This window comes from Hyaena hyaena, unplaced genomic scaffold (genome assembly GCF_003009895.1).
Source record: "Hyaena hyaena isolate Hyena2069 unplaced genomic scaffold, ASM300989v1 scaffold_114, whole genome shotgun sequence".
Lineage (NCBI taxonomy): Eukaryota > Metazoa > Chordata > Mammalia > Carnivora > Hyaenidae > Hyaena > Hyaena hyaena.
In genome coordinates this window covers 620,118-643,977 of record NW_024080746.1, presented here as the reverse complement: position 1 = coordinate 643,977, position 23,860 = coordinate 620,118, and the positions used below count along the sequence as shown (strand labels likewise).

At 44.4% G+C, this 23,860-nt stretch overlaps 1 long non-coding RNA gene across 1 annotated transcript; it reads right to left on the bottom strand.

Annotated features, from left to right (window-relative positions):
* Positions 1 to 17,481: 17,481 nt before the first annotated feature.
* LOC120234714 lies at positions 17,482 to 22,812 on the bottom strand. Its single transcript, XR_005529180.1, has 2 exons — positions 22,688 to 22,812; positions 17,482 to 17,951 (listed from the first exon to the last, which is right to left on the bottom strand). It is a non-coding gene; the product is annotated as an uncharacterized LOC120234714 (long non-coding RNA).
* Between the last annotated feature and the right edge of the window lie 1,048 nt (positions 22,813 to 23,860).

Sequence of the window (23,860 nt, the reverse complement as noted above, 5' to 3'; positions counted from 1 at the left end):
GAAAAGTGCTGATCAGGGAACCTGATTACATGAATTTCACATTCTTTCCACTGTTGAAATTGTGCCAGAATTAAAGAAAAATACGAGGGAGCCTCTGTTCCAGGCTTACAAGGGACCCAGAGATACCAAGGTCTGCCTTAGGTTCCCACCACACCTTACATCAGAGTTCCCTTCCAGCTGCTCAGGGTGGTATCTGGAGAGAGCAGAGGTCATTCATACACATAGATTTGAGGGCGAGAGGCTGCTGTTCATTGTCTGAAGCAGAAACAATGTTAAAAAAGAGAAAAGCAGAAACAACGGTAAAAGAGAAAAGGGTGATCACCCTTACCTACTTCATAGGATAAATCCTGATTATTGTTAGTGCTGGAGGGGACCTAAGACACCCATGTTCATTCCCATTATTTTACAGACAAGGACATGAGGCTCAGAGAGGGAAAACGATTGTCCAAGCTCCCACACCAAAGGAGGGAGGGTCTGCGTCCCCAGCATTTAGGTTCCTAATTGAGGGCTTCTGCATACCTCAAGTCTACCATAATCAGTTGAGATGTCTGGTCTCAGATTGGTAAGCATTTCCCACATTGTTTCTGAATGCATAAAGAAAATCTTTTTCATTTGGATAAAGTTCAAATTGAGGAGGAGGAGGAAACTAAATCAGAGGTGGGGGAGGGGCAAGGAGCATGCACGTGTGCATGTGCGTGTGCGTGCGTGCATGAGTGTGTGTGTGTGTGTGTGTGTGGTGCAGAGAGGAAGAGGTGAGTGTTCAAGAGAGCCACTGCCACCTGAGTTGTTTCTATGCTCCTACCACTGTGCTTACTGGTCACACCAGCTGCACTTCCCAAAGCTCATCCCTTCCTGGACTGCCATCGACAAATTGCATTGATTTACAAAACAGACAGCTCTGCAATTGCCTGAGTACATTTAATCTTTTCAAATTAAGCCAACTTCACATTCGGCATACCATATGGAATTCTTCAGGGTGTTTATAAACACAGTTACACTTAAGCCCTAGTCCACTCTGCTTAAACTGTAGCAGAAATAGTACAGAGAGCGAAAAACATGCAGATTGAAGGGACAATCTGCCACGAGGCCAAATCCTTTTAGTGATGGAAAAGACTTTAGACATCATCTGGTCCAGAGGCTGTACCCTCGAGGCTCGTGGGCTGAATTCGGCACACAGATGTGTTGAGTTTGGCTCACTTAGTGTTTCTGAAAATGTTTGTGCCAACATTTAAGAATTGGAAGATTTCACATAAAAATCCAGACTTCCTACATCTTTTGAGCAAAGTGGAAATGTGGCCATGCTGAGTCCTCATTCTTACACAGCAATCAGCTGAAGACGAGTGGTAGCTTCTTTCTCTGCTAAGGACATCCTGTCCCGTTGGCCATAATTGTCACCACTCTCCCTTGTCTTACGTGAAATATCTGCGTCATCCATTCTCGATACTTGGCTCACCTGGTAGGCATTTTCCATTTTTGCCTAAATTGAAACATTCATTTATAGAGGATGGCATTGAGTCTCAGGATCCAAACACAACCTGCCTAAAGTCACATAACTGGCAAGTGATTGAGTTGGGATCTGGTTTACAACACACAGTGAAAACAGCTGGTCAAGATGGTGAGAGCACAAGGCAGTACCTGAACCCAAGAATTTCCAGACATTCCAGAGACACCTTCAGACTTCCGCAGCCCATGAAGTTGGGTGTAGGGAGGATGGAAGAAGACAAGCCAATTTCACCTGTATGTTGAGAGCCTGTGAGACAAGTGACTTCAGGTTAGATGAGAAGATGAGATATTTAATGGCCTTCGTTCACTGCAGATATTCATGCATTCACACATGCAACAGATGTTTATTGCCTCTCATGAACTACTTGAAGCTCTAGAGAGACAGAAATATTAAATCTTGATTCTGGTCCTTAAGGAACTTATCATCGAATAGAGAAAAACAGACATGGAAGCACATGAATTCCAACAGTCCACACTCGTCTCTTCTAGTCAAATCTATTGGATAGAGGGCATGACAGTGAAGTGCTTAAGTGTGAGTTAAAGAATATATACATTGGTCTCTACTCCTGGTTCCTCACACAGAACTTCTGAAACTCTAGTGACTTCTAAATATTAAGAGTAGTGGGAGCATCTTTTGTTCTAATATTTGGTCTTTGATGGTGATTCTTGATAAATTCCTGAAACCTTTATAATGTCTTGGGTGATAGGAGTGTCTTTGTTCTGATGAGGCAACTCTGGGTGGGCTGCTGGATGGGGGCTGCTCGTGGGAAAGCCAAACCATGATTAGAAGCTTGGAATTTTTAGCCCAGCCCTCATTCTCTTGAGAAGAAAGAAAAGATGAAAATAGAGTTAATGATCAATCATGCCTATGTGATGAAGCCTCCATAAAACCACAATAGTCTGGGGTTCAGAGTGCATCTAGGTTGGTGAGCAGGTGGGAAAAGTATGCCTGCAGAAGACATGGAAACTCCATGTCTCTTCCCAATGCCTGCCCTCTCTGCATGTTCATCTATATTCTTTATCATATCCTTTTGTAATAAACTAGCAAGCCACTCTAACAAATAAATTGAATCCAAGGGGGAGGAGGTCATGGGAACCTTCAATTATAAGCAAGTTGGACAGAAGTTGAGGGTAACCAGATGACCTGCTGCTTGTGTTTGGCATTTGAAGTAGGGGGCAATGTCTCAGGAGACTGAGCCTTTACCCTGTGGGATCTGATACCATCTCCAGGTAGATCATGTCAAAATTGAGTTAAATATAGGACGCCCATCTAGTGTCAAAGAATTGCTTTGCAGGGAAAAAGCCCACACAATTGGTGGCCAGAAGTGGCAGAAGTGGATCGTTCTGTGTGAGTAGTAAAGGAAAAAGACATACAGGAGGAGACAGCACTACTTTTTGTGTTTTGGGTTTGTTTGTTTTTTTTTTTTAACATGAAGGTAACAGGCTGACTAGCAAACTTGGATTCAAATGTTCATTCTGTTCTTTCTTTGCTTGGACAAAATGCTTCCCATCAAAACCTCAGTTTTCACACCTGTATGAAGTAATTCAGTGCTACCCATACAGTTCATTCAGTAAGTGGTGGATTCAATTCTTCTTCTAGAATGCTTTCATCCCTCCTCTGTTACTCATTCTTCTTTTCTTTCCCCTTCCCTTTTGTTATTCTCATTCTCTCTACTTTGTTCCAGAAATTCTTTTTTAAATTTTGATACGTCCAAATCTATTCTGGCATCACAAGTCACCAGGCGATGGGCAGGCCTTACAATGAAAAGTGCCAGGAGGTATTAAAATACAACCATGCAGCCTTGACTCTCACAAGCAATGCATCATTTGTGTTACTTCTTTGGAGGACAGAAAATTACTAAGGAATGTATCCTTAATTATTTGGTCTGTTATTTGCATGGAGTATCTTGGGTAATGGTCCTGCTCAGGGGTTCTCACACAAAAAATATTCTTCCGGGCCTTGAGCATTCCAGATTCAAAAGCGAAACAAAGGACCAACAGCCAGAGACTCTTAGATTTTAATCCCAGGACAGATACTGGTTCCCTCGTTGGCTGTGGGCAAATTACCTCCCCCCATCGCTTTCCCCACCAGCAATGCAGAAATCAATTATTTCCTGGCCTCACTTGAGAGCTGAGAGACTTAATTAAGCCTTTGGAAGATGGTCGTTAGTTAACCTAATTCTCTCTGTAAGCTAACAATCCTTTGGTTTCCTAATCACACCTCCCAAACTTTTCATAAATTAGTCCTCTTTTCCTAAAGTCAGAATGTAGAATGACTCTTCTTTTTTACTCATTTGCTTCTATAAATGGTTTTTAATGATATTATTATCACTTCCCCATAAACAGGCCCAGGGTAGGAAAATTCTGATGAGGAGCAAGCACTTCGGGGATGACCACGACCACAGAGGCGCTGGGGAGAGTCCCATCCTCTCCCTAAGGGAAGACTTATCTTTGTCCTTGAAAACAGAGAAAAGTCTTGGTTCCTTGGGTCCTCGTGAGCACTCTGACAGCAAATGTGGATTGGATTAAACTTGCTCATTTTTCAGTGACATGACCAGAGTCCCTCCTGGGGGTCTTCATCCATAGGTTCAAATCCTGGCTCCACCACTTCCTGGCTGAGTGACCTTGAGCTTGTGTTAAACTTCTCAACCCCTTTACCTGTAAAATGGCAAGAATAAAGTCTGCTTCCCAGGCCTGTCATAAGGATGAAATGAAGCCATATGTGTTACCCTCTTTATAATCCCTTTTAGAGATATGTACATCTGTCCAATTTCCACAACGAGATTTGATAAACCCCTTGACAACAGGGATTGCTCAGGTGTATCCAGCCTTTCACAACAAGGTTCCACAATAGAATGAAACTCCATGGAAAATTACATGTGACTATTCTCTCAGTTCTCCCAGGGATGATCTATAACTAGTACCATTTTCAATGCGAAAGAGAGAAGTTAATTCATTACCTACAATGGCTGCCTTAGGGTTTCATGGCTTAATTCTTTCCTGAGACCTGGTGAAGGAGCACTGCTAACACTGATCATTGTAACAGATAAACTCCAAACTTTCAGTGGTTTCATACAATAGAAGTTTAGGTCTAAAGGATGTTCCAGATTGGTAAGAATAAAACAATTCAGAGATTCCAAGCTCTCCCTGCTCATCTGCATTTAAGGGAAAGGGCAGGGAGAAGAAAGATTTCCCACTGACATTTCCATCAGCCTGAGAGCAGGCACATGGCCGCTCCCATCCACAAGGGCATCTGGGAAGAGTTGTTTTACTGTAGAGCCAGAAAAAGAAGAAAAATGCTAGCAGGTCTCTGCCATATACAGGTATAATCTCCCTGGAATTTAGGCTACCATATAGTATCATACAGTAGGTGACAGTGTTTAACAAATGCTTGGGGATGCCTTGTGGCTCAGTCGGTTAAGCATCCAACTTTGGCTCAGGTCATAATCTCCTTTTGTGGGTTCAAGCCCCACGTCAGGCTCTGTGCTGACAGCTTGGATACTGGAGCCTGCTTCAGGTTCTATGTCTCCCTCTCTCTCTGCCCCTCCCTTGCTCATGTTCTGTCTCTCTTTCTCAAAAATAAATAGACATTAAAAATTTTTTAAAATAAATGTGCTATTTATGAATGGATGAGTGATTAGTTAATCACTCATTCATTCATGTAATCAATCCCCACAACCTCACTTCCTCCATTTGCCCTATGTTCTATTTCCCCTGAAGCCATTCTTCTATCCAGCTACCCCAGTAAGGCCTTGATAAACTGATCCATAGTGTTGAGGAGAGTGTTTAGAAGGAACATTTGGCCTCAACTTCCAAAACATTGAATTTGAGTATCTGCCGGATTAATTGCCATCTGGGTGACCTAAGGTCAGCCATGTTTTCCTTATCATCATGGAGAGGTATTACATGTCCCGTTGTCTATAGCGGAAGCAGCGGTCTGTGGTCTATCTCATGGATCTGGGGAAGACCACAGGGCTTAATATAAGTTAGGGTCCTTTGGGAAGTGCCATACAAATGTAAATGCTATTGATATTAATTTGTGTTATTAGCTGGAAATAGTCAAGGCATTTTTCCTTAAAGAGTATCTGTATTACAAGAGAAAACTCTGAACAGATTTCTAGTAGTGAAATATCAGGCACTTTCTTGCAAAGCCACGCTTTCTGTTCAATGTTCTGATGTCCTAGTAACTACTAGCATAAAAATAACCATAAAGGCCAGCACAGGAGGATCAGAGTTCAGGGCTATTATTTGAATCTGTAGTGGTGGTGGGCTCTAGGACAGAGAGCAATACGCAACCTGAGCTGGTGATGTCGATGAGATTCAAACCAGTCTGGGGACAGGGGAGGAAGGAAAAGAAAGAGGGAAGGAAGAGGCAAACGTGGCGTACCACCATTTTTTACCACCATGTTGTGTTGTCTCTGGCAACACAAGTGAATACCAATTGACACAACTGGATTATTTTCTCAAAGGGAAGGATTATAGAGAATCAAGGGGAAAGATTATGAAAAAAGGGGTAATTCAAGGTTTATAGATTCTGCCAGTGGGGGGAAAGAGAAAAGGATTTGTCATTTGCCCAGGAAACAATCTAGGTGAATTCTAAATTAAACTAGTCACCTTTTGTGGAACAAGTGTGAAGGGCAACAACCTAGTGTTACAACCTCACCCCGTAGGATGGCAGGGGATGTGATGCCATAGAAAAGACACAGGTTATAGAACCAAATAGAGCTGAGTTCAGATCTTTACTCTGCCACTTATTTCCAGCATGATTTTGGGAAAACCACTCTGAGTTTTGGAGTCAATAATTTCTGTGTCAAAGGCTTATCGCCAAGACTGGATACAGCAATATGCCCGGTAGCTACCTGGCACATGGTAGGCATTCAATCAGTGCAAGTTATTGTTCTGAAAATAGACCAAAGCATCCATCTGCTGTAATGATGTGGTGACTGACATACCCATTTCTGGACAACCAACTTTGCAAAGATCAGATGGGATTTAAATATCGCTGTGTCTGGTGGGAGGAGTGGGGTGGTAATGGAGAGGTCTTTCCTGACCATCCTATGATGAGTAAACTGTCCTGGAGTTTACTTCATAATTGGGCATGTGTGTACACTTGGGTTTTGTCTGTCTTTCCAACCAAAACGTAAGCTTCAAGAGGGCAGAGAGCCTGTCTTGTTTACGGCGGCTCAGTGTGTGACACAGCCCAGAACACCATGTATTCAGTAAATGGCTGTTGGAGGCAAGAACAGGGAAGGAAGCAGAGCTGCCGGAATGATCCGTACACATTTTAACACTGACAACCTTGAATCCCACTGAGAGAGCTGCATCCTGAAACGCAGTTGCCCCTGGGAAAGGCAGCAGTTGACTGAAATGCGTTCTGACGCGTAAAAGCCTCCCAGGAGATTCCTACCCAGGGAAAGAGCCTCCAGAGAAGGTGGGCTGGGACATGGGGCCAGGGAAGGATCGAGTCTGCCTGTCGCCTGGGCATGGGAATCCAGGTGTGCATGGAGGTTGGAAAGAAGCCCTCCCCAGCCCAACTTGCCCAACAGAATCCAATTTGCATGCATCACCAACGCCCTCAGCATGGCATCCGTCTTCCTTTTCAGCGGTGGTTGTGGGGCAGGGGAGGGAAATACCTTTCAAGACCAGACATGAATCTTGCAGTAAACAAGCTTTACTCTGCCCTGCTGTGTGGGCTTTAACCTTTCATAATACCCAAAGGGCAGAATGAAATGCTGAAGTAATGCACAGTAAAGTTTCCATGCTAGGCTGGGGAAACTCTAGCCACGAAAAACAAACAAATAAAAAGAGCATGAAAATCTGTCATGAGTCATGTAGACACACATTCTTTGTCTGCCAGAACTCCTTCTCTGTTACCTGAACCCCCCTTTCCTCCTGTCCTCTCTCCCTCTCTACCAGTGGAGGAGACTGGGTTTCACAATAGGTGGGGACTGAGGAAGTTCTGACATTTATAAAGCACCTACTGTGTGCCAGGCAGTGTGCACATATATTATTGTATTGTTTGATAGAACCATCCTAATAAGCCACATAGTGGCTTTTTGCTTTCCTTTTGCTCTCCTCCATACACTCTGTCTGATACTCAGCAGTTAGCTTGTCTGACTGAGATCACACAGCTAACTGATCAGGTATCTGTCAGATGTCACCAGCCAGACTACCTAATTATTTTAAAGTTCAGTCAAACTGAGGAATACTTTTTTTTATAAATGTGTATGCTCTTTCATCCATTAACATAATTTCCTGTGGAAATAATTAAACATGTACACAAAGAGAGAACAACGAGTCTGTTGATTACAGCCTTGGTTTTGATGCAAAAAAAAAAAAAAAAAAGAAGCAACTTCAACATCCACTAGCGGAGGTTGGTCAAATGAATTATGGAATACTCACGTCGTGGAATATCTCATAGATACTGACTGTGATTGTTTATCTAGCCATGGAAACATGTCACTGATTTATTATTAAGGGAGGAAGCAGTTTTCAAACAATATGTAAAATCCCATTTTGGTGAAGAAATACACAGGCAAATAGATGTATATAAAAATTCAAGAAGAAATGTACAAAAATGAACAGATTATCTTTGAATAGTAGGATTATAGGTAATTTTTACCTTTCGTTGCTTCTCTGTACTTTTAACTATTTTTCTACAAGGAGCGTGCATGTCTTGAGCAGTTTGTTTTAGTTTTCTCTTTTTAGGAGTAATTTTTAGAATGATTAGGAAGCTGCTTTCTAAAACATTTTGCTTGAGGGCCCAGAATTTGGAAACATCTCTGTTCTTTTTTAGCCAGTAGTGAAAGGAGAAATAAAAATCCTAGCCAAATACTGACATTTGGCCAATATTGTTCCCTTTTATAATTACATTGTCAATCACTGATTAAAATGTAAGCGCCTGAAAACAGAAAACATGTCCTTTTTCCCTCTTTAATCCTTGTCCCTTTGTGGTGTTCTCAATGAATATTCATGGTCATTTGATTTCTTCCTTTTACTGCTTTGGTTTTGGGTTTGCGGTTTGCTTGTGTTTTTGTTTCTGTTTCCCATTTTACACCAGAAGTGTATTCATTTGGACCCTTTTAAATTCAGGTTTATGAAAATTAGGAAAATGTAGACAAGACTGAAATTTCCTTTTTTTTCTTGGAATAAAATTAGTTTTTGTTGAGTGAAGTGTCCTTGTAAGCAAATGAGGTGGAAGGGGTGTATTTAACCTACTTGGGAAAATACTTTTGAACTCTTTACAACATCCCTTAGGGCCCAGTTAATTAATGGACTGATTACAAATGATTATAATTCATTGAGTCGATTTGGCAGGATTTCCTTCTGGCAGCAGTCTGTTTCCTCTTAGTTTGGGTTACTTGTCAGTGTTGAAAGTGGCACATCTACTCTGCCTTACAAACAGCACAGATTTTCACTAATTCAGAACCTGTTCAATAATCAGAGTGGCTATATATATATATATATATATATATATATATATATATGTAGGCTTCACGCCCAACACGGGGCTTGAACTCACAACCCTGAGATCAAGACCTGAGCTGAGATGAAGAGTTGTCCACTTAACCGACTGAACCACCCAGGCGCCATTCATTATTTTTCTAATCTTCAATTTAATTTTGTTTTGGAGCCCAGTATATCCCTCTTTCAAATAAAACCAGCCACCTGGGTGGCTCATTCGGTTAAGCGTCCACCTTCGGCTCAGGTCATAATCTCGCAGTTCGTGGTTCAAGCCCTGCTTTGGGCTCTGTGCTAACAGCTCAGACAGAGCCTGGAGCTGGCTTCAGATTCTGTATCTCCCTCTCTCTTTCGGCCCCTCCCCAATCATGCTCTCTGTCTCTCTCTCAAAAATAAATAAACATTAAAAATTTTTTTAAATAAAATAAAATAAAACCAGGCTATTAAAAATATAAAAGTTTTTCCTTCATGGAACTATATAGCTATAGAATATAGGTATGAATGGAAACATTAATCATGCTCGTTAAATAAAAAAAAAATTCATGTAAACAATACTGCAATGTGTAAAACTATGTCTCTTTTCTCTGTGCACAGGCTTGAATGATTCCTGCCCTTCCCTGCCTTGTTTTTGTGGAAAGGCACAGTCCCGTTCTGCTTGCAAAGGACAGTGTCCCAAGAGTCATGCCCACAGGCGGGGTGCTGGGACCCTTCTTCATTCCATGGGTGCTACCTGAATGCTATTTGACCCTCTAATAAGACAACCTCAGAGCTGTCATGGCCACTTGGTACCAAAATGCCAAATTGACAGAGTTGTCTGTTTTCCAGTTTTATATCGTGTCCCTTTTTTGTTTGGTTGGTTATCTTATCGTATTTGCCAAAAGCAAACTCTTTACTAGTCTTCCAAATGACAGCATGCCTATCTGGTAGTTATTTCCTTCACTGAGTAAAACAGGTATAGAATGAAGGTAAGAATTGATGTGATGAGCACATGGAGTCTGAACCAGTTCCTCAGGAGGTGTGTTGTTCCAGAAAGGAGCCAGGAACCTGTATAACTATTTAAATGTAAATAACTAAAAATAAATAAAATTTAAAATCCGGTTCCACACTTGCACAAGCCATATTCCCAGTGCTCAAGTATTCAACGACACATGTATGTAGTGGCTGCCATTTTGAAACACCCAGATGGAGAATATTTCCATCGTTGTAGAAAGTTCTACTTAACAGAACTACTCTAGAGTCTAATAAGAGACCAGAACAACAAGACCATTAGTGAAACACCTCCCTCACCATACAGATAGATGTTTGATCTGGGGCCTCACACATCTTCTACTTTGTGCAATAGCTGTAGTTCAGAAAATCCAGCATAACTGGAAGAAGGACAAGAATGTATCCCAGGCACCTTCTGTTTCTGGTACTATTGTGAAACAAGTCACCCCAGGACGTAGAGCCTTAAAGAAACAACAATTACTTCATTATCTCTCCCAGTTCTGGGAGTTGAGCTGAGTGAGTTCGTTCTTGGGTCTGTGACCGGTTCCAAGTGGTGGCCAGGGCTGGAATCGGGCTCTATTTCCAGTGACGGGCATCTGGGATCTCAGCAGGGGGCCTGGAAAGTTGCATGCACACCATATGCAGAAGTCCTCACCCTCCCCCATTCAAGAGGAGGGAACACAGTTGGCTACTCTACCAAGAGGGGAGTCATTGTCAGGTTTGGAGAGTGTGGAGTGGCTCAGCCCGGGAGCTACCATCTGCCGCACCTTCCCAGGATAGGCCAAGTGTCCCTGTTCGTGTCACTGCCCTCCTGGCCGCTGGCCCTGACTGCAGATAGGAGCCCCAGCTGGGGATAGAACACACTAATGGAAAACTAATTACATAATCGCTGCAGTACTTTTTCCTGCCAAAGCACAAATTCAATATCTTTATTGTGCCATGGGTTTCTTTGGTGATATGGTAAGCCCTCAGAAAAATGTTTCCAAGAGCATAAAATGTGGTGTTGCCAGATTGGATAAGGAGCCCCCAAGTGGGGGCCAGACCTATCTGGTGGAAGCAGGTTGTACAGGAGGTGAAAGAATTCACCCAAGGCAAAATAAAGAAAAGAGGAGTTTGTTGACCACAAGGCAAGGGAGCAGCGTGGGTGATCAGGAAGCAAAGCAGAGACAGTCTACCCTAGGCAGTGGTGGGGACTGTAATTAAAGGGGAAGGTGAGGAGGTATGGGAACGTCTGAAATTTTCCATTTTTGGTACCTGTGCCGGTGTAAGTAACTCACAGGTCATCTAGGGCTTATGGATATTTTGAGGTGGTACCTTAATGAACCTCTGTGTACTCAGCCAGGGGATCGCTGTGGTTTCTACCTTACTCAGTTTTCTGTTGTTCAAGTTGTTGCCTAAGAGCCCCCTCTACGTAGGGGCGCCTGGGTGGCTCAGTCTGTTGAGTGTCTGACTTTGGCCCGGGTCATGAGTTTGAGCCCTGCATTGGGCTCTGTGCTGATACTTCAGAACCTGGATGGAGCCTGCTTGGGATTCTGTGTCTCCCTCTCTCTCCACCTCTCCCCTGCTCATGCTCTGTCTCTGTCTCTGTCTCTCTCTCTCTCAAAAATAAATAAACATTGGAAAAATTAAAAAAAAAAGAACCGCCTCTACATAAAATAAAAACATAAGAGTTCAGAAGAAACCAGTTATTTGGAAACAGTAACCAAAATAGTTAAATAATAATATAGTAAAATATCTAGCGAGCTCTAGCAGCAGGTTTAATAAGTATTGTAATTTCAGAGTTCTGATGAACCTGACATTTCATGATGTCTGTAACAATCATATGTGATATGGAAATATTTGTGATTTCTATTGATGACAAATTCACAAAGTCTGCTAAAATTATTGTGGCTGTTGCCTACACTCATATTTAAAGAAATGCAAAATTTTCAGTTAAAGGCGAGTGAAACTAAAGGTGTGACTTTTTTTTCTCACCCAGTTTTGGCAAGCACTGAATCTGTCTTGCGGAGGAACCCCCCACAGCTGTAGAGGTAGAGCTGGGGCGGCAGTTCTTAGTGACACAAAGTAACAGGACTTTGGGACCTATATGGTGAGGCATGGCTGGGTGCAGGGTAGGAGTGAGTGCGGGAACTGGGTAAGATTCTCAGAGCTAGAAAGTAAGAAGAATCCACATGGGGAAGGAGAGTTCTGGAAGGACAGAAAGCTGGAGAGGATGGGCAATCCCTCTGGCTAGGATGGCCAGGGACATGTTTAGGCTCCCGTACGGGATTTTGCCTTCCCACCCCCAGCCAATGACCTGAAATTACTTATTGTGGTCACGTCATGAACTACTTTCCTTTTTCTGCCAGTCTAGACTTGCTTCCAGCACAGGCACACAGGGTTTTTGCCACAGTGTCTTCCCTGAGCCAGTTGGTCCAGTCCCTTCTGTGGGGGTGTGAGGGGGCTAATTAACTCCACCGCTCTCCTCTGTGCCCAAATGCTAAATCCAGTGAGAGCCAGGAATGAGGAGAGAGATGTCAAAACATCTGCCTTATTGCTACTGAGATCTGGATTCAAGGGTACAGCTTGAATGTAGGCTTCCCACTTGTCCCTGTCTCAGCCACCACCTACACCCCTGCAAAAGCTGGGGACCGTCAGGGCAAAGTTGAGTCTGTAGAAGACACATTTATCCAGAATTGCTGCCTGGCACTAGTCTAGGGAAGGATGGTTGAGGGAGAAGAGGAAGAGTAAGGCAAATACATACACACATTCACACATAGATGTACACACACACCTTGAGTATTCTCGATGGACTGGTTTCTCCCCATCTAGAACCGTGGACCAATGGCTGTCACTCACCAACCAGGTGACTCACTCCATCTCTACGGGGAGGAGTTTGGGGTGTGGCAAGAGGCCAGGAGTGCTTAGGGAAAACTCCTTAATGGAATCTCAGAGATAGAGAATATCCCCCCTCCAACATCCACATGTGAAACTCTCCTGCCCAGATAGAAATAAAATCATTGTAGTTTGATTCTTACTTACTATTGTAACTAAACCAAGAAGAGAATCAAGAGCGCTCCCTACTTTGTGCTAGGGATTAGATGAAAAACATTAATGCGTAATCTCATGTAAACCTCACAACAGTCCCCCGTTGTAGATGGCTGAACCATCTAACATCTGAAATTGTTGATTTTTGACTTACAAAACCCAGAAAGTTTGTGTTCCCCATGCTGATGGTTCCCCACTTTACAGGTGAGGTCACTGAGATGTACAGAAATGAAGTGGCTTGGGGCGCCTGGGTGGCTCAGTCGGTTAAGTGTCTGACTTCGGCTCATGTCATGATCTCACGGTTTGTGGGTTCGAGCCCCGCGTCGGGCTCTGTGCTGACAGCTAGCTCAGAGCCTGGAGCGTGTTTCAGATGTGTCTCCCTCTCTCTCTGACCCACCCTCGCTCATGATGTCTCTCTCAGAAATTAAAAAAAAAAATTAAAAAAAAAAAAAAGAAATGAAGTGGCTTGATGCCAGAGCCCACGGTGGGAAGCGCTACAGTAGAAGGGAGGTGTGTCGGTGCCCCGGGGATGCACCTGAAGGATTTTGAGGCTCATTTCATTGTATAGCAACACCTAGCTTCTCTCTTCCAGGCCTGTGTCAGGGATGAGGAATAAAGAGATTAATATACAGATTCTGCCTCAAATGGTACCTCGCATATAGTAGTTGCTTAATAAAGATGTCTTTAATGGGCTATTTATCGAGGTTGACCCTCTTATACACAGTGAGAATGGCCTGCTTGGCCTGGGAGAAGCCTCCAGCCTTCCGCCATCTAGCCCTTTACTGTTGACAGAGCTCCTTCGCACACACCCTTGGAGCTGGCGTACTTCTTTGTTAAGCACCTGATTAAGGGCTGAAACTGATGGCCCAGCCTACTCCCAGAGCAGAATCTCCCCGGCTAGGAATTGAGCAGGCTAACAGTAGAAATCAAGGGTGGAAGCAGCCTCGGGACAATTTAGAGAAATGAATGCCAGTGATTCAGACGCAGGGCGATTTCAGATTCCTTTTCACATTTTTTTCTGAGTGTGAAACCACACTGGAGATCTCATTCCATTTCAAATCACTCTTAGGAAATAGGTACCCGGGTACCATCTATGCATGAGTCTCCAGCTTCATGGGGACTCTGGTGGCAGTAGGACCCTGGGGCAGGGAGACTGCACCCTTCCAGTCTGGGAAGACTAGCCACATACAAGCCCCTCACACCCAAGTCCCCAGTACTGGGGTTTAACTGAGGACCACACTTCCCCCCCCAAATACCTTCAGAGCATATCCACCACTGCTACTGTCTTGAGTCCAGATGGCAATAATCTCTTCCTTAAATTGTTGATTTGTTAAGAACAAAAACCCAGTTATGTTATCATCATTTCAGAACCTTCCAAATGGTTCCCCACTTACCCTACAGCAACCTCCAGGCTGAGTCACCCAGCAACTCCCTAACTCCACATTCTATCTCCTCCACCCCATTCTCTGCTCACACTTGGGGCTCTGGTCAGCTGGACATTTTTTACTCCACAGATATGTCATCCTTTTTATTTTAGTTTATTTATGTTTATTTATTTTTTAGAGAAGGAGAGACAGAGTGAATGTGGCCTTTGTCCTTAGGAGATGGCAATAATCATGTTGTTAAAGTAAAACTGACCTTGAAAAAGGCTGCTCCCCATTAGTGTTCATTCAGATAGCTGGGAAGTTGAGGTTTCTGTCCATTTCAAGCCTGGGAAAAACTTGCTTTCATCATGTTTGAGATGAAGAACAAAAGTGAATCAAGAAGTCATATGACACATTTGATGGGACTAAGCTAGGTGAACGAATTAAATGCATTGAATGGATTCAAACTGTAGCATAAGGAGTGAATCTTCATTGACAGCCACTGCCACATACAGGGCTTCGGGGAGTCCACCCCTGACATATGAAGACCTAGTGGGAGCTGAGGCTTCCGTGAGGTTTTGCATCTGCCCCGATATCTGTGTGCCATTGAAACCCAGGGCCTGCATCCTCTCTTCCAGACAGAACTACAGTCTTCTCAGATCCCTAACTGGCTACACATTTTAAAGACATGTCAATCCTCTGCAGCACAGATTTTTAATTTCATCTTTGATTCATTCATTCCCTTCAGTATTTACAGGAACTCTACCATGAGTCAGACCCATCTAATGAAAGACTGAGACCTGAAGAAGAAAATACAATGGAGCATGATAAGTATCAGGATGAAGGATGTGCAGGGTGATATCGGAGCCCAAGGGAACATCAGGGAAAGTATCAGAGAAAAGAACACCTACGATGAGTGGAGTTGGGGAGAATGTCCCAGGCAGAGGAACTGTGTGCATGAAAAGGCTCTCTCAAGAACGACATATTGGGGCTCCTGGGTGGCTCAATCAGTGAACTGTGAGATCATGACCTTAACTATATTCAGACACTTAACTAACTGAGCCACCCAGACCCCCCTAGTTGGTGGAATTTTTAAAATCATTAAGCTATGGTTTAAAAGATTTTCTTATGCCTAAAGGACAATGATGCTTTTAAAACCTATATTTAATATGTAAACTAAGTTGAGGAAATAAAGTTGCATGACATAGAAGTTCACACAACGAGTTCTTATAAGGAAGACCTTCTACAGCCTGAAGATATGGTGTCTATAGCTTGTTAAGCCAAAAGAGAGCATTTCAAAGGTGAGGAATAATCCTGCTGATCTCATCCACTAGGCTTGATGTCACAGAATGAGAGCCAGCACTACTGGGTCCCTAGCCACTGAGCATTGTGAGAAAATAATAAACATACAGTATGTACGAATTCATACTTGGCCTTGTTCCACAAAGCTTAGCTATTGGAAACACATGAATTACAATAGTAAGACATAAATAAATGCTAAAACACAGGAATCAGAGAAACTACACAACAGAATGGGGTGTTAAGTTTAGGGGTGGAGGAAACAGCACAGTTTTTAAAGCCAGAATGTTCCATGCTTTATTATAGATATGCTGCAAATTTAAATTTTTTAAAACATGTATTTATTTTTGAGAGACAAAGCACGAGTGGAGGAGAGGCAGAGAGAGAGGGAGACACAGAATCCTAGGCAGGCTCCATGCTCTGAGCTGTCAGCACAGAGCCCCACGCAGGGCTCACACTGTGAGATTGTGACCTGAGCCGAAGTCGGACACTTACCCTACTGAGCCACTCAGGTGTCCCAGTACACTGCAAATTTAGCTCTGAGCTTTCTGGTACCCAAAATGAAAAGGGACTATAACTAGTGACATTCGGTCTAGTAACACCAGTTGCATCCTACAACTGCACATCTTAGGGGCAGCCCTCGTACAGGAAAGCCTCCATTGCCTAGGAACGTTGAGAAATTCCGGATACTCATGTGACAGGTAACGGAGCTTTATTTTACCTTGGTGAGCTGATCTCTTCCCATGTCCCTAAATCATATCATAAAGGTGTCAACACCTTCTGTCCCTCTCAGCTCTGTCCTGGGGCTCTGACTGGGTTCATCCGTTCAACATTTACTGACGGCTCACTACGCTGGTGTGATGGACAGTGATGTGCTGCTCAAGGCCCCTGCAGGCAGGAAGGACTCCCCTCTGGCTCTGAGGGTGCTGCCAGCATCCAGCCCCCAGCTGTTAGCTCACCTCCAGAGCCACATGAGCAGAAGGCAGCCACCTCACCTGGGGTGGCTGACTTTTTTTCTTTTAATTTTTAATGTTTATTTATTTTTGAGAGAGACAGAGAGTGAGCAGGTGAGGGGCAGAGAGAGATGGAGACACAGAATCCAAAGCAGGCTCCAGGCTCCAAGCTGTCAGCACAGAGCCTGATGTGGGGCTCGAACTCACAGACTGCGAGATCATGACCTGAGCCGAAGTCGGACCCCCACTGAGCCACGCAGGCACCCCGGGGTGGCTGACTTTTAATGTCTGATTAGTAGGGAGTGGGAGCATACAAAGGCCCGCCCCCTTTCCCTTCGCTTGGGACAATTTTGGAGACACACCGCATAGAGTTGTCTGGGGACTCAATGGAGACTAAATCACAGTTCAACTTCTTCTCCTGCCTAGTCCTGTTTCCTTCTTTTTCTTTCTACAGGCACCAATTCCAAGAGTCCTTCCTAGCAAACCTCAGGAACACTACCTGCATCTCAGAGCAAACTTGAAGGAGAGGAAGAAGAAAAGTAGTTACACCTGGTAAGTGGTTGCATTCCTGCTTCCTCTCTAAGAAGTCACAGCAGGAGTCAGGAGGGAGGGAGGATCCTAGCCATGGTCCAGCTGCCACCATCCCTCACCTCTGTCCCCATTTTCCTCCCTGCTGAGGGTACAGGGTCTCAGGCTCCCTCCTTCCTCTCATCATCAGATATTAATCTCGGGCTAAGTTTTCCTACACTTAAAACGAGGGAAACGGACTAAATGGTTTGGAAGCTCTATAATTATGACTCTTTGAACATTTTAAAACCCAGTCATGTTCTTTTAAATCTCAACCACATATTTCAGAGAGTGCCAGTTTATGCAAACGCCAACCAAAGGACATCACAATATACGATTTATTTTTTCAATACGCTGTATTTTAGTAAATACGTTTACATCACCATCATTGAAGAACATTCAATGAGCGCCCGCCAGATGCATCGTATAGCGCTTGAAAACTCAGCAATTGTTGAGATGTTGACATGTTTAAATTTGGCTCATATCACATGAAGCAAATGAGAGCGCATAACTTAGCTTGGGAATGACATTCATGCTACATGGCTGTTGTTTCTCCTTCCTCTTCTTCTTTTTCCTCTTCTTTCAAGCTGCCAGATGGTGTGGATCAAATTATTCTAGAATGCGGGGAGTCTGGGTTTCTGCAGATGAGCATAACTGCAGCACAGACTTTCACGTCGGTCACTGTGACTCTCGGTGGTGTAATCTGCTCCTGCCAGGAAGCCCCAGCCTTCCTTGCTGCTCAGGTGTGAGATTGGGTCCAGCAACATTTTTAAATGGACTTTGAGAATTTCTGGAATAACACTTTCATGTTATCTCTTTGACTTATTTTCTTAAAATCTTAGAAACACAAGTTTTATCCTTAGCTTAAAAAGTGAACTGGATCACTAGATTACCTTAAATCACGGTGAACGGTGACTAAAATTCCAGAGTAAAGACTCAGCAAGACAATAAGGATATCCAAATTTTATTGAGAGTTTTCTATCAATTTATCTAATCTTCACAACAGTGTCTCCATTTCATAGGGGAAGAAACTGAGGCACAGAGAGGAAGGGCAACTTGCCTAAGGTCACCTGCTAAGAAGAGAGAGAGCCTGGATTTTCACCCAGACAGTCTGGGCTAAAGACCCTGTTTTGAACTGCCTCCCTCTGCAGATAGCTCTGTGACTCAGTATCCCTATTAAAATACAGAGATAAGAACATGGGGCACCTGGGTGGCTCAGTCAGTTGAGCGTCTGATCTCTGCTCAGGTCATGATCTCACAGTTCATGAGTTTGAGTCCCGCATCAGGCTTACTACTGTCAGCCCATTAGCACAGAGCCCTCCTCATATCCTCCGTCCCCCTCTGCTTGCGCTCGCCTCCCACCAAAATATATTTTAAATATACATATAGGGATAAGAACATCATCTTGAATATAGGATTGTGAAGTGGTAAGAGGACACAAGGAAAGCATTTGGCTCTCTGCCAGGCATAGTAAGCTCTAGAATGCATTTGTCATTGTGAAATTTCAAGAGGGCTCTGTCAAGGGAAATGCATACATCCCCTAATATTTCACTCTATTACATGGATGGATATGCATACATTACATTACATACGTATGTGTTACATTACAAATGTCTATTATGTATATATACATATTACCCTTATATCTGTCTTAATTTGTGTTTCTGCAGAATCAAATTGTGAGGAAAGGACGTAAATGTGTGTTGCTGTTTGCAATCCCAGGAAACTCCAGTAGGAGAGTGGAGAAGCAGGGCTAGGCAAGGCAAGGCAGGTAAGGAAGGAAATGTAGTCAAAACTTGCCACTGATGACAGCCAGAAGGCAGTTCTGCTGGAGAAGTCTGGTAAACAGTGTAGCCCTCACCCCACAATGATCTCACCCAAGGGGCCGGGAAGCTGGGGTATTTAAATTTCCATCTGCCGTTGGTTGTAGGCTCCTCCCAGGAGCATTCACTCTGGAGTCATTCCTGCTCACTGCAAGTGCTCCCAGGGCCAGAACCAAAGGCCCCAGGTGGGAAGACTCAGGATTCACAGGTGTGTCAAGGTGAAGGGAGAGACGACATTAGGGGGTCACTAACAGGCTCTGCTCCAATACACACAGAGGCTGTCCGGAGATAGATACATAAGGAACTGGTGTCAGTGGTGGAAAAAAGAAAGGGGACCTAGAAGGTTGGAGGGGATGGGTATTTTCACCATGAACCCTACTGTACTTTCTGAATTTTGTGATATGCAAATATCACCCCTTCTCAAGGCAAACAAAATGATATCTAAAAATTAAATTGATCCCTGCAGAGATGCACGGGAGGCCAACATGCGTGTACCTGGATACTGTTGACATTGGGGCTGGAAAATCCTACCCTGTGCATTGCAGGATGTATAGCTGCATCCCTGGGCTCGACTCATTAGATGCCAGTAGCAACCTTGTCCCCGAGCTGGGATCATCAAAAATGTCCCCAGACATGGCCAATGTCCCCAGGGGCCAAATAACTGTCCTGTCCTCATTGAGAACCACTGTTCTGGAGAACCTGGTCAGGTTGGATTCTCTTGTAGCTCTCTGATGAACATAAGTGATCTAAGATGGCACATCCATAGGTCTGCGTGAAGCCTGCCTATGGGGAGGGACACCAGACACCTGGTCCACCCCCTAAAAGGAGTGGGAGGAGAGACTTCTGCTTCTTCTTCCTGCCTTTCCCTAGGGCTGGCCGCCCCTCATTTCCCACCCTCGCAATGGCCTCATTCATTTCATCTGTTTGTTATCTGTCAGTCTGTGAGAAGTAGGCTGTGCAGGAATGGGTATGATTCTGGTCCTGCCCTCACAGACAGTGCTTGGCACAAAAGACGCAGTCAATAAGTGCTTATTGCTTAAATAATTAAATGACGGGATGACTGAATATTCCCGAGTGTTGTAGAAGGAGGAAATAAAACAGGAATGATGATAAGGGGATGTTGTGGAAGGCAGCAGGCACAGCTTCTACTGCTCAGAACTGGGATGAAAGCCCCTCCCCCACCAAAGAGCTGGAATGCCTTCCCATCGGCTCTTCCCCACCTCCTGTAGTTGCCTCCCAGAAGCTGGAGCTGGGCCACAACGGGCAGGATGTGACATTGTCAGAGGGTAGTGACATCTCTGAAATGAACTGATTTTATATGAGTTTGGATCGCTTTGTGTCCCTTTTACCAGATCCAGGCGCCATTTGCCATTTTTGCAAATAGGCAGCGGGGGAAAAAAGGAGGCTTTGTTTCATCAAAATGAAGGCCAGTTTGTCCTGAGACTGTGAAGCAATGTTGCCATTGTTTGGGTGACTGTTGGGCCAGATGCGTTTTCCCTCCCCATGGGCCAAGTGCACATCCCTGCTCCATAGATGCTGGGCTTGGCTTCATAACTTGGTCAATGGACTACTAGTCACAACAGGACTCTGAGGCCGTAAGTGCACTCGCCCATATGGCTTAGTTCTCAACTCTGGTGTCCCCGTGAAGGAAGAACATAACTGCATGGCCACTGCCCTTTCCCTTGGGCCCCAGAGTGAACACGCATGCAGCTGACCTGAATCTGACTCCTTGTGCAGAGCCCATCCCACAGAGCCCACAGCCTGAAGCCCAGTCACCCACTAAGACCAGGGTAGCTCACCCAAGCCACAGTCCTCCGAGCATGAGAATAGAGGCTGACTGTAAGCCACTGAGTTTGGGGTGGTTTGTTGAGTAGCATTATTGTGGTGACAGATGATTGATTCAATAGTAATCAGCAATGCCTGCTCCAAAGTCAGGCATGAGCCTTCCTAATGGCTCTTGCCCTAGTCGCTAATAGGACTGGACATGTTAGCCTTTTGGCCTCAGTTTCCTCACTTATAAAACAGAAGTAATAATAGCATTACTCTCAACGCTGTTAGGAGGATTAAATGAGATAATCAATACAGAGTGCTTAACATCGCACCTGGCCCAGAGTAAACATTCTAGAAATCAGAGGTCACAGACTGTAAGTGTGTTTTCAAATAGTTCAATGAATTGTCTCTACTGGGATCAGTCTCAGCTGCCAACTGAGAAATTTCATGTAAAAAAGCAATCCAGACTTACAGCTTCTCTTGTGAAGTCAGATCTGGCCAACACCAGGCCAGCATTTCTACACGGCAACAATGGATAGAGCTCGGGGGCAGTATATTACCGTGTGGATAATAGACAATGTGACCACCAGGGTTTAAACAACTGAGGGGTTCAGTTTTCACAGGCAGTATGACATCCAGGAGTCGGAAGTCCAGGGCGGGCACCAAGGCAGAACGATGCCATCGGGAAGCTGGGCACCTCTGTCTTGATGTCCAGCCACCTTTAGCATGTGGTGTTTGGGCCTCATAATCTCAAGATAGCTGCTGCACACCCAGCTGCAGCATATATTTCTCAGGCCAAAAAAAGAAAAAAGAAAAGAAAAGAAAAGAAGACGGAGGAGGTAAAGGGGCAAAGGAGAAAAATCTCTCCTAGCAAGGCTTTGTCCTTTAATATTGGAAAGGGAGACTTCCCAGGGAGTTCCACTTACATCGCAAAAGTCAGAAGTGAGTCCTATTAGCCACACCTTGCTGCAAGTATGCTGGGAAATTGAGCACTCTGTCTCTGTAGCTGAGAAAGAAGGGAGCTGGAAAGAAGAGCTCTAATTGCACTGCCTCAGTTTAGTACAGAAACTTCCTAGGCAGGGTATCATTTACCTTCCTTCCGTGACCCCGGCATCTATTTTGTTTGCAATTCCTGCTCTAGGAGGTGCCTGTCTCTCTGATTCTCAGCCATGTAAAGGCATCACAGAGGGGTGTGCTCTTGAGTTTCTCACCGCTGCCCAAGGTCTGTCTAACATCACGGCAGAACTGAACGTCCACACCCCACCCTTCCCAGCTATTCATTCATCTTCATAAAGCTTCTCATCTGGGCAGAAGCCACATACAAGATGCCCAGCAAACAGTGGAAAGTTTCTCCTACAATGAGTTCTGACCATACTCCCACATTCTTGCTGCAGCCTTGGCTAACGCTGAGAAAATATTCTTTTCCCTCCACTCCATTTGTCCTCTTTTTCTTTGGATGGACTGTGATAGCTTCATACCGTTTTTCAAGACAGGCTATTGACATACCAGGAGGTGACCTCTATTTACTACAATAAAATTAGTGATTTATTGAAAGACAGAATTCCACAATCCCCTAAACTCTCCTTTTATCCCTAACTACTGTGTCAACAAAGCACCCAGCATCCAGTATGGTTCAAAGGTCTGAATTGTATAGCAAAATAAATCATTTTTAAAATCCCAATAGTAATGTATGGTGGGAGCATTCTTAACTTGAATTGAGTAAGGAGGAGAACAGATGCAGCCAACCTTAGCTATAGTATATTACTCAAGTTGATATGGGGCAGAGAAGATTGGATATTTAATGTCAATGATACCATGAGAGGGGGGTGAAAAATTCCAAGTTCCACCAGAAAATAAGAAGGAAAAATTCAGGTCCCACAAGCCCTAGCCTATTTTTTCTTTCCTTCCCCTCTCCCACCCTCTGTTTTCTTACCTTCCTCCTTCTTCTCCCTCCCTTCCTGCCTGCTGAGGGTCCATTTCTGTGTTCATTGCAGAAGGCCCAGCACCTTTTTCGGTAGGGCCCTGATTTAGGCTCAGGGCTTTCATTCTAATAGATGCAGAACCCTGGCCCCAGACTCACTTGTTCAAATGCGCTTGATGTCATGCCTTATGTCACAATGTTTAAGCCTGAATCTCTGGAGTGTGCGGAGCTGCCCGGAGTCTATGCGGAGACTGTTTCATTTGGGTCAATTCAAGCAGGTGTCCATTCCAGGAGGCTCAGGAGTCATGGAAAGAAAAGGTCTGACCGGTGGGTCATGGGGTAGCTTTAGTAGGTCTGGCTGACGAGTGACAGCAACTCGCCCCAGTTCAACCAGGTTACCTTGAGTTCCTTCTAGAGTCGGAACTAGAGTTAGGTCTGGGGATGCAAATATCCATTCCATATACTCCTGCCTTCCAGAAGCCCATGATCTAGAGGAGGTGGCTGACCTCCAAATCAATCATTTACCCCTCCGGAAAACCTCTCAATCGCCTAGTAGAGTACTTCTCACATTTCAACATCCACACAGATCCGAAGGTTCTTATGAAAATATCAATTTGGATTCAGTAGCTCTGCAAAAGGTCTGAGATTCTGCCCATCCAATCAGGCCCCCGGTGCCGACCATGCTGCTGGGCCATGGCCGCACTTTGAGTAGCTGGGTCCCAGGGTTGGGTGTCAGCTGTGTTAAGAGCATAGAGGGCTGCTAGGTGAGGAATACTCCAGGAAGCAATTAGAGGCTGCTTCTTCCGCACTCCAGAAGCATGTGGCTTCTACTTGGGATATATAAACAGGCTTTGCCCGGCCCACCAAGGTCACCAGTCACTTTGTTGCTACAAATCAAAGGAGCATCTTTCAGCAGGGGGCTGAGTGTCAGCGCAGTTTCAGGAGGCAAGTCTTTGAAAAAGGAAGCAGCAAACTGTTGCTTAGGGTTAAGGGGGAAGAAGTACATTCTTGTTCTTCTTGGACAGGCTTCATTTCTCTCTTTTCTATCTTCCTTGGTGAAAGGGCATTTTTTTTTGGTTCTCTGCAGATTCCATAGCATTCCACGGAGACCCTTTTCTCCCACAACCCCTTCCCCACATAAAGGTTACTGTACTTGTCAGAATTCTAATGGCACTTCATACACAG